Below are 11,504 nucleotides of genomic sequence, written 5' to 3'. Positions count from 1 at the left end.
GAGTTGAAAAAAAAGAGTGTGTTTCCAAGGACAGCAGTAACTTCTGAATGACATGGAAAAAGAATCAGCGTTGTGTTCTGTTGTTATTATTCCCTCAGAGAGATCAAATTAAAAGACACTGCCAACAGTGTAGAAGAATTCAAACCTCTGATGGACAGAACACTTTTAGGTTTTACACAACATGTAGCAGCGCGTAGAGAAGAGTAGGACCTCAGAACTTTGGCTGCATAGACTGGGGATTACCAGATTAGACCATGTAGTTAATATATGAGCAAGATTAGCTGTAATTCAAGTAGGACCATATGTATATCTGAGATCTGCCAAGGATTGTGTTGAGTGACATCAGATAACAAGTCGTGCAAAGACGAGTGTGTAAGATATACACTGTTTGCAGCCAAGGTGTTCATTTTCCTTAAAAGCATGTCTAAGTACAGGGTTTCACACTCACACTCCAGTTTTGACATTTTTCAGTGAAGGCACAATTCTACACTGCTGACAAAACATGACAATTTCACAGAACAGAGAGGCGCTGTACAAACATTCAGGGTCCTGTTAGGTAAATCTCCTGCATGGTTCAAGTTCAGATCAATCCTCTGACAATTTAACCTCCTGTCTTGTCACTTCATCCTCTGTTTCCTCATGCTTAAAACATTTTACTGTGTAAAAATAAAAGAAACACAAACTGCACAGTGTACAGGTAAATATGTTTAGGAGACTACAACAGATGTACACTGGATTGTCTACAACACCTATGTCAAACTCATGGCCCGCGGGCTAAATTCAGCCCACCACCTGATTTTATGAGGTTTAAAAAAACAACCCAATGTCATACTGTTGCATCAGACAAAGAGTTTGAATCTCTTTAAAGAAGCTTGAGGAAACGGGCAGCGCCAAGGACAACAGACACAGTGGTCAGACCACGACATTTCGTGAGAGGCAGAATAAAAACAGAGTGTATCTCCTATTCCAAACTTCTAGACAAAAAGTCTGCAATATCATCAGTTCAGAAACAGCAGATACCAATGGGACAATCGACCACTGACTGTCCAGATACCGTCCTCTGGTCTTAGTGGAAGACTTGTGGCTGAACAGCAAAACTTCAGACACATGATACAAAGCCAAGCAGTGCAACAGAAAAACACAGGAACAGATTGAAAATAGTTGGCAGTAGTTCAAGTTATTTAGTTAAAAAAGATTGTGTCCAATGTTCACAAGAACATACAGCAGTGTATCCGCTATAAAAGGGAGGTTCTGTGTAGTTCAAGCCAACAATCATGTCCAACTGATCAGATTCCTTTTCTCTGACAGAGTTAAAATAATAAGTGGCTTTAATAATAGGGTACACGGAGCAAAGAATTAAAAGAGGAGAAAATATTAATGCAACCGTCTCCGTGTATTATCCATCAGTACGTGCAGTACTGCATTGTCTGTATTATATTGTAGTCCTTTCTTCTGGTCATAATCCCACATGCTAAATTTCCTGAGAGCCTAATGAGAAAGAATGAAAGAAAAGCAGAGCATGAAAATGGCTACAAGGTTTCGTCTCTTCCTCATTCTCCTCAGTCTATAACGCTGAATGGTTTTATGGTTTTTATTAACTTTATTTAATTATCTCACAAGCTTTTTTTATATCAGGCCATCTCTGCCCGTGTTCCCACTCCCACTGTGTGAGCCTGGTAATTTAATAAAGCTTCATTTAAGATAGGAGTTGATTAAAAAAATTAAGCTTCAGTGATCACCACAGCGTATGCCCTCCCCGCTCTGTCAAAAGATCCAGTATTTCATATTATGAGCGTGTCGACAGAAATTATCACCGCAGGACAAGTTCCCAAACCCCCACAGTGAAGAATGTCCCACTAAAATAAGGATAATGACAGGAGATGAATTTTACATCTTTACTGCAGGTCAACCCCTTTTTTTCCTCTTTTCTCCTTGTCCCCGTTGCGCGTCCAGGATCCAAACGTTAATTTTGTCATTCATAATTCATATTTTCCTGTGCCGTCTGAGGGCAGGTGACAGCCAGGACGGCTCTGATCCTGCTATGAAGGAACATTTCTGCTGTTTCTACCTTTTAAAGAGCGAATGACGACACTGGGCTGCAACACTGGTCGGAGCAGGAATCCTGGCCTGCTGCCCTCTGCTTGGTTCTGCTGCAGAAAATTGCACCAACAGTATAATTGCTCAAACTCATGGAGACACTTTGAAATGCAATATCTCCAATTCATCCCATCTGGGCAGAAGAAGGTACAGATACACACAAAAAGAAAAACTCCCTGGTATTCAAGGGGAGGGTAAAAACTATGATAAATGCTTAATTTAGACTCCAGCTTAAAGTCAAATACCCTCTTCCAGCTGGAGAAACATAATCCACACAATTAATGCTGGAAAATTATAGCCTGGACCTCAAGGTAGTTTTGAGCCATAAGTTATTGATTTGAAAATGAAAACCTGTACTCTTCAAGGTTAAACCCAGTCCAGCCTCATTACTGCTCTGTCCTTGAGAGGCCTGCACCAGGGCTTTAATGAAGGTGAATTTAATGGGATTTAATGTATCTGGGGGCAATGGAGCAGCAGAGATATGGTTTTAACAAAGAGCTAGGGACTAAGGGTACAGCCATGAAGAGAGCAGCCATTTTCCTTTATTCTTATTTATTTCACATTTGGCCGAGCAGAGTTGAAGCACACCACATTTTCGTCTGACTCAGCCCCAGGAGTCAGTGATTACATTTCTGTAGTCAGGATAATACAGGCCTTTAACTTTCCATCTTGGCATTCACACAAATATTGAATATCACAGCGGCTTTGTAACAGAGCGGAATAATCAGATGGGATGTTGGAATCACACTGTTAAACAGTAATCCATCCAAACGAGGCTATTTTTGCTTTTTAAACAACACCGGACTATTAGTAAATATATATAAATATATATAATGATCACTTTTCTTTCTTTGTTTGCAGTCCCAAATGGAAAATGTTTTATGTTGCTTTTAGCATTACAACAATTATGGTGAAGGGTTTTAATTCTACAGGGAGACACAAAAAAGCACTAACAATATTGACTAAAGATAATAGGATTCCGGATAATGTGATGATGTGGGCAGTGTTGCCCATTCACAACCAGCAGCGTCTTTAGGAAGCCCAGCAGGGATAGGGATGCTTATTTTTACCATTGCTCCACACAACATACAAAGGTCTCTTCTCTCTCCTCCTACTGTGCAAAGGCAATTGCAACAGATCATTTCTACCCTCTTCAGTAATATGTGTGTGAGTGTGTGTGTATACACGTGCCTCTGGCCAACACCGAGCTTTAGAACAAGTTCTGTTGCCACATTAAAAAAAAAAAACAACTTAGTTGTATTATTAATTATGTGAAGCTCTCACAAACAATCAAAGCCATTTGCTTCATGCAGCTTGGCCCTGCTGCTGTGAGGTCATGATCACATGACTGAGCCTGCAGCTGTTAAGGTGGTGCGAACAATGTGTTTCTAGTAATGCCAACAACATTACTGTAAATGCCCCCAATCTGATATCCCACCCCGATAGATAGATAGATAGATAGATAGATAGATAGATAGATAGACAGATGGATAGATGGATAGATGGATAGATAGATAGATAGATAGTTTTTTTTTTCTTTTTCTCAAACAAAATAAAACAGACAAAAAATAAACAGTTGACAACCAAAAACTGAAACAGTGGCAGCAACAGTAAGCCAATGGTCAACAATAATGCATTGAACCTTGTCTATTAAAAACTATTAGTGAAGACATGACTAGGGTAAAAGAAACAATTATCACCTACTACCATATGACAATGAGAACAAACAAACTTTAATATAAAATGTAAAAATTCTTGGTGGGAGAAGATTTTTTAATAATAATTGTCAAACAATTACTTTTTCCTAGCAATCATTTACAACTGTAATAAATATATCCCTGACCAACAACAAACAACAACTCCTGATCATGTTTGACCTCTAATTTGACATGGTTTCCAACTCCATCCATCAGTTATATCCTCTGGCACAATGTTTCCCACAATATTTTTAGACAGCATATATTGTACATTAGGGAAAAAAATCTCAAATATGATCTTTAAGTTATAACTCAGCCACAACTTAATCAGTGTGAAACCTGGGTTTGTTTAGTTGAACACAAGATTGATGTACTCACAGGAATAGAAGAGAGATGCACAATAAGATCTAGTTCAACAGCTCTGAGACTGCTCATTTAAAAAAAACAAAAAAACGTTTTTATAGCCCTTTGCTGTCATCTAGTGGAGGAGCATTTAAAAGTTTTACCTCTCACTGTCCCAAAGACCAACTGCAATAAATTAAGTGTAAATGTTCAATTTTCCAGAATGCACCTGATGATTCAGAGTTCAGAGTTTTGGGGGGGTTTTTCTTCCAACTCCAGGTTTCAAACTACAGTAAGTGTGTTGAGTAAAAAAATATAGTTTTATGTTTTTAGAACAGCAATAAAATGTTTCTGCTACTTTTTAATGTATTTCTTTACATAATGCAAATGTTTGTGCTCACCTCTGCTTCACACTCCACGTGGACTCCACGTGGTCTCCACGGATTGGGATGCAGAAACTGCCAAAGAGAATGCAATACGTCTGAACTCCTAATATGGGCAACTTCCTGTGGGAATGTGCCATGTGTAGAACGGACAGAAGGGCAGGGTTTGTAGTGACTTCTTTTAATATGAGTGTTGAATGTCGTTGAAAAAAAATAATTTTACAAGGAAATGCTGTTTAATGTCTAATGATAAAGAGCTAATTAGCATTAGAATTAGTGTCACGTGATGGTTGGGGTAAGGATTAAGATTAGGCATACATTTGTATTGACTGAGGTGAGGGTGAGGGGTTAGAGAATGCACCTGTAGTCCAGGTTTAGTCCTCACAACTCTGGAGAACCAGACTGTGTGTGTGTGTGTGTGTTTCTGTTCTGTCAACTCTTCAGATTAAACTTGTCCAAAGTCTGCTTCTGGACTTTGGAGTTAACAACATCAATCCTTCATCGCTGTCGTGACAATGTAGTTGCGGAGCGGCAAAGACAAAGCTCACCTCACCCATGAGAGACACATGTGTCCATCTGGAAAAGACACTGGAACAAACAGATTGTAGGGGCAAGTTACTCTCTCTCTCTCTCTCTCTCTCTCTCTCCCCCCGACCCCCCATATGCCTCCCAGACCTGGTGCTGGTGTCTGTGACAGGCCCTCTCCTGGTGAACTAGTCTCCATGATGAATGACCACCTTTCCCATCTTTATCGCCCCACTAAATCATGTGCTTACTGTGCTTTTATGACCAATTTTTGCTGCTTTGTTTTACTTTACCCCTTTTTTTTTTTTGAATGAAACTCCAGTGCCTGGTCTATTCTTCCTCTCCCTGCTCCTCTTTTCCACCACACATGGTATCAGTCTTCCGGGTTTCTATAACAGTGATTGTACTGAGGTGGAGAGTTGAAATGCAGCCACATTAATCAAATCTCCTGAAATAAATTTGTGAGTCGTCGTTTCACACAGAAGAGATGCTGCAGTGGAAAACGCTCTCATCTGCAGAGCAAATATTGCCAGGATAGTTCATTCCATTCATTTACTGCTTTCTAACCTCTGTTTTTATGCAGCACATTCTATGGCCATGGAGCAAGCTGCCAAATAGACAGGAAATATGTTTTTCTCTGGAAACACATAAATAATGGATGTGACTGAGCATCACACATGGAGTAGGTCAGAATCCAGAGAGTGACAGGCGTACAGTATGTCAGGGCAGGGGAAAGGGCCTGAGAGGAGACCTTTTTTACACTGATGCCATCATAAATTATCACATAATAGACCTCCATGTGTTTGTGAATGTCATGGTCCATATTTTCTCTTGTTTATATTTACTTTATGTCACAACGGTTTAATGCAGTGAGTGGAGATGATTGATAATCGTAAGTCAACCTTCAAAGACTGGGCTTGATGGGTAAAAAAATGAGGTTGGATTAAATATGAGTCAGCTACGTTTCCCCAGGTAATCCAAATAAGTATTCTACAAATACAACATTACTTGGGTGTTATCATTAAAACACAGCCGTTTGTCTACTGTTGTCCAATATAAAAAATAATAATACAAGTCCAACATGGCACTGTAGAAAAACCTAGGATTGATTTAAATAAAGAAATGTTGATTCACAAGATATTGGAAAGAATTCAAATCAGTAAAATCATGAAATATGAAACTATGAATGTGTACAGTGTGTCGTACAATTCAAAGAAAAACAAATGTTTTACACTCGTCTTAACACGACCTTGATCAGACAGGGTTTGACAAGCTTTTGTTTCCACGTCAGTTGAAAAATTGAGGCGGTATATGGTGTACTATGTCTCCCCCCAGTGGCAATAGGAACAACCTACTGCAAAGTATGCAGTGTAGTAGAAGCCACTCATGCACTAATGTGTCTTCCAAACCCACGTTCGTATTTACACCTGTGTATAATGTGTTTGTCTGTGGACATTGATGTGTTTCATCAGTGATAGGAACTCGTCCAAAACGCAGGAAACCTTCTTATTCTCCAGTCTGTTTAGCTTCTCCATGATCCATCTGTCACCCAGTCAAGGCTACAGTCTGTGAACCACAGCCAGGTGAGGGTTGACCTGCAGCTCAGTGTGACATTTAAGGGAGGAAGGGCGCTACTCACCCAGGAAATCCCATTACCACAAACTCTGATGGATATGAGTACAACTAAAGCTCATATAACTAACCCTGGTCTGACATAGTTTTCTCTCATGTTGAAACTAGAAAATGTCAAATGACCCCATATCTATGTATTCACCTTTCTCAACAAATTGTTACATACATTATTAAATTAAATATGCAATATAAAGTCTATCAAAAGTTTGCTTCTATCCATTATTCAACAAATACAGCAGACACCAACTGTTAGAAGATAATATATTTGCCCCAGTAATTTTTTTAATTAATTTTTCATGATTTTACAAACCATAGTATTATTGTTTATGTGTATATATATTTGTTTGGAGCAACAACTAAATGATTTTAATTTAAACAATATTTATCTTAAGAAACAAATGATCTTACTGTAAACACATTTGTTTACAGTATGCCAATACGTTTGTTAAAAGCTTGATTAGTCTAAAGATAAAAATACCTTATGGGTATGTATCGTTGCTACAATAACAAGATCCTGCAGTGATTTTTTTCATATTCATAACCATATAATTTCCAACCCTTGTAATTAAGGCTCTGCTGAGATAAACAGAGACCTTTTCTTGCCATTTCAAATCAAAAATCATTTGCAGCAGAATGAGTCTCCAGTCCAAATAACTGGGAGGCAAATGTATGTTAATCTTTTAATTCAATCCAACTGATCTTTGACCACAGAAAGCATTTTCCTGCTAAATTGTAATCCCTAGCTGCTTCATCTCTCTAAACTAAGTATTCCATTTACATACATTACAGCCCCGGGTCCATACGGCACAGCCGAGTACGGCACAGGCATCAGTGTACAATCACTGCACCAAGAACATGTGTTTGATGGTCAGTGCGTTTAAAGACCCCATCTTGTAGCAATCAAACACTGGCCAGATGCAATTCAGAGGAGCACGGACGGAGAATTCTAAACAGAGCAGCCAGTGTAAAATTAACCAAAGGAGAGAGTCGGACTCTGACTCACACTGACCTTTAAATGCTTTAATTAAACGGACGCTTTTCTTCACCAGAAATTTGTGAAGCAGAAATCACATACAGCAGTGACATCACCTCCATGTGGTATAACCTTACTATTGGTCACAGAGGGGACAACATCACCAACTACTAGTAATATTACTACTACTTCCAATAAAAAATAATAAAGAATAATAATAATAATAACAATAACAATAATAATAAAACAGTTTTATAAGACATCTCATTTTTAACACTTAGACCTAATTGTATAAAACAACAACCAAAAAATAAATAAATATATACAAATATACAACGGTAACAAGACTGTGCTCAACCTGAAAAGTATGTGAATCCCTGTTCAGGTGAGAATTACCTCTGAGGTGTTAAAGTCGTCACCCAGGGCAGGGTGGGATGTTCAGAGAACAACAGAGACATAAGCTAAAGGTCACACTGACTGGGACACATTCAAACATGAAAATGTGAATTGACTTGACCACTCTGCAAAGGTCAAGTCAATGTTCTTTCACAAATGTATGGAGTTTTATTTTTTCTCTATGCTTGCGATCATCATCTGTTGACTCATAACCTCACACTGCATTGTCTTAGTCGGTGTAGTCCTCACACTGCATTGTCTTAGTCGGTGTTAAATCAGCTGCTCTTTTTTCGAGCTAGAGACAAATTATAGTTCAGAAGAATCCCATGGCAGGGAACCAAACAAAACTCTCACAAAAATATATGTCATGAATAGAAGAAAGACATTCAAAAAAACGTCATCAACAACTCTGGCCTCTCTCTGTATGGGTTTAATAACCATCTGCTGCCACCTACTGGGGGAGTATTACTTACATTGTCTTGTGGACAAGGACAGATGACACAGGAATTAAACCTACAACCTCAAAATCATAATTGGAATGAAGTAGGTAGGTCAGAACGACTTTAAACACATTATTATAGCAGGAAATTCATTGAAGTTTCAGATACAAGTCACAAACTTCACCTCTTCACACTCTGTGCAGTAGAGCTGGAAGAAGGCGAGGTGATGAGGGAGCCGTCAACGGTCCCCACATGTGAATAATTAATAATTAAATATTTGTTTAGCTTTTATTTCTACTGGGATGCTGCTCACAGCCCCCTGAGGCCGAGGCCTGAACTACTAATTTAGTTCAGTTCTGGAGAATTACAGTAATTAAGCTAAAGAAAAGGACAAATGAGCAGTTCCCTGCTGGAACCAGTCATTGTATACTTCACTTCACTTCACTAATCTTTGACATTGTCATTCAGACTGGAGAAGCACAGAGTCAGCCTCCCACTCACTCTGCTCTGGTTTGATTAACACGCTGATGATTGGTGGTGGAGCGTTCACATTCAGTGACTTGATTGCTCCGTCAATCTGTCCGTCTGTTTGACCTTGTCAGACCTGTTTGTAATCACTTTCACAGTACGGTCCTTATAATGTAGCCATGTCAGTCTCCATCATTTAATATCCAAGTTATGGCTGCTACAAACATAAGCTACAACAGTGACTGTCAGTCACAATCCAACATTGTTTTTTTTTTGGTTAATTGGTCTACTGCAAAAAGATTGAATTTAATAATAATTTAATAACTAATAATTGATTCATAATGAGTTGAATACTTCTGTAATGCCTTAAACGTTATGGGCCTCTCAGAGTTTAAGGAATGTAGCAGTCAACTGGATTCAGTTGCTCTTCAAAAATGTCAGAATGTCTTCACTCACATGTGCAATTCCTAATTCGACCTGCTGTGGTGTGATTTAAATCCAATGATTCACACAAGATTTTCAGAAACGTATGTATAAGGTCAGAAGTATCCGAGGTGTTTCATCCTGCGGTGTCCGTGGACCTCACCTCCTACAGAATACCTGCCTCGTCTTGTTCTAATCTTCTCAGCTCTCCGTGTGCTACATCACAATCATAACAACACTGCACATACTCTAATCAACTCCTCCACAGACCTCTGCTACGTTTACTCCCACACTGACACTTCACACTCTGCTCCGCTGCCCCCAGGCTCTCAGCTCTGGTCTCACCTCAGAGTCATCACATCAACACCCAGAAGATCATCTCTGAGAGAGACTTCTTTATGTCTGAGTATTTACTCCTCCCACTGGTCGGGTAGGCAACGAACATGCAGGGGTTTTTTAAAGCCTTTCTTGAAAAATACAGGTTTTTCAAACTTTGTTGTAAACAGGCTGTATAGATATGTTTAAAGTTTCAGCCCTGAGGGAAAACGTGTTTCCTTAGACTTTATTTTTAAATCAATTTCACAAGATCTAACCAGGGTCAAATACCTAATTTTAAAACATTGGCTATATGTTTTTGTTTCTGAACTTTTCACTAATTTTGAGCTTAATTTCTATCTGTGAAACAAATCACTAATGGTGACAGCTATTCGACTAAATGTCAGTTCACTTACAGCTTGTTTAATTTGATTATTTAGTTTGTGCTGTTGTATGATGGGTCATACACCTTCAGTGGAATTCAAACTTAGCTTGAAGTGAACTAAACTAACTAGTACCCTGGTGAACTAAAGTATCTTTGGTGAACAAGTTTGTCTCTCCAAAGCACTGAAAGGACACACGTCAAACCCAAAGGTCAAATCTGAAATTGATGTAATTCTGTTGCTCCACAAACAGGATTATTTTGAAAGTCGGTGCCTGGAGTAAATGGATTAATAAATATATTATAATTTACAGCATTTGTGGAAAAAGCAGCGTTCACCGAGCCTCCTTGTAGGGAGTCTTGTCCAACTGAGTTTCTGTCACTAGAGGGCACAAAAAGCCTGTTCATTGCAGTTAGAAGGTTACAGATACTTCCACCTTATAGATGCAGTGAAAGAGCTGAACAAGGCAGGATTGGATTACACACAAGTGCAATCCATCACAGACATCCCACATTATGCAGAATAAAGTCCTCTTTTCATCAGACTTTATACCAAAAATCAACAGAAACCTTTCTTCCCTACTAAAGACAATGACAAATATTAGATTTACTTCATACAAACACATCCTCCTGTCACATGTCTGCTTTGATACTTTTTACATTTTGACAAATAAGGGAAGAAAATCTTGTATTTAAAATGAGTTATATAACATTATATAATCCCATAAAGGCCGAGTGATTGAGTTCACCACAGGTGATGGAAGTCTTCTCAGGGTTTACATTCCCCTGACAGTATACACAATCGGCGCATGGCTCACACTCATCGTGTTGTGCTCATATGGAGCGGCCAGATTCCTCTCAGCTGAAGCTGGACACGCTGTCATAACAATTGGACACTCTGGAGGACGGCCTGGAAAAGACTAATGAGGACGCATAATGTGGCTACACAAATTTTAAAGTAAACATCCACATGAGAGAATGAGCACATTTCCATAGGAAGATACAAACAGAGCTGTCACCCCTTCAGGCAGTGTTATGTAAGTACAGTTTCTTTATTAACTCACCTTAATCCAAAACAAACCCCAATGATGCATGATGATGCAAAAGGAACCACAACATAAAACACATTTCAATGTCAATGTCATGTCAGTTATTTCAACCGTTCATTTAACAAACATGGCTGTATAAACAGGAACATCCACTGATTTCTTTTTTTTTGCAAACCCTCAAAAATATATGATCTGTCGAGCAGCACATTACCTCAGCATAAGTTTAACCAGACATTGGGCCTGCTGCATTGACTGTAAAAACAAAATATAGTGAGGAGAAACTTCTCTGCACACAGGCCAAGTAGGAAAAAAATATGAACTAAATTTAACTGCTAGAAGGAGACAGAGTATGAAGAACATCCTTCAACACTTGTCCTTTGAG

At 38.9% G+C, this 11,504-nt stretch overlaps 1 long non-coding RNA gene across 1 annotated transcript in view; it reads right to left on the bottom strand.

The window, feature by feature from the left end:
* LOC112487067 (uncharacterized) overlaps positions 1-4,595 on the bottom strand; it is a 20,215-nt gene extending 15,620 nt beyond the window's left edge. The window contains exon 1 of the long non-coding RNA XR_003049795.1: positions 4,538-4,595. This is a non-coding gene — a long non-coding RNA (uncharacterized LOC112487067). The remainder of the gene's footprint in view (positions 1-4,537) is intronic.
* Between the last annotated feature and the right edge of the window lie 6,909 nt (positions 4,596-11,504).

Source organism: Cynoglossus semilaevis, chromosome 5, assembly GCF_000523025.1.
Source record: "Cynoglossus semilaevis isolate Cse_v1.0 chromosome 5, Cse_v1.0, whole genome shotgun sequence".
Classification (NCBI taxonomy): Eukaryota; Metazoa; Chordata; class Actinopteri; order Pleuronectiformes; family Cynoglossidae; genus Cynoglossus; species Cynoglossus semilaevis.
Note: the sequence above shows the minus strand (reverse complement) of the source record. Positions and strands in the feature narration are given on the sequence as shown.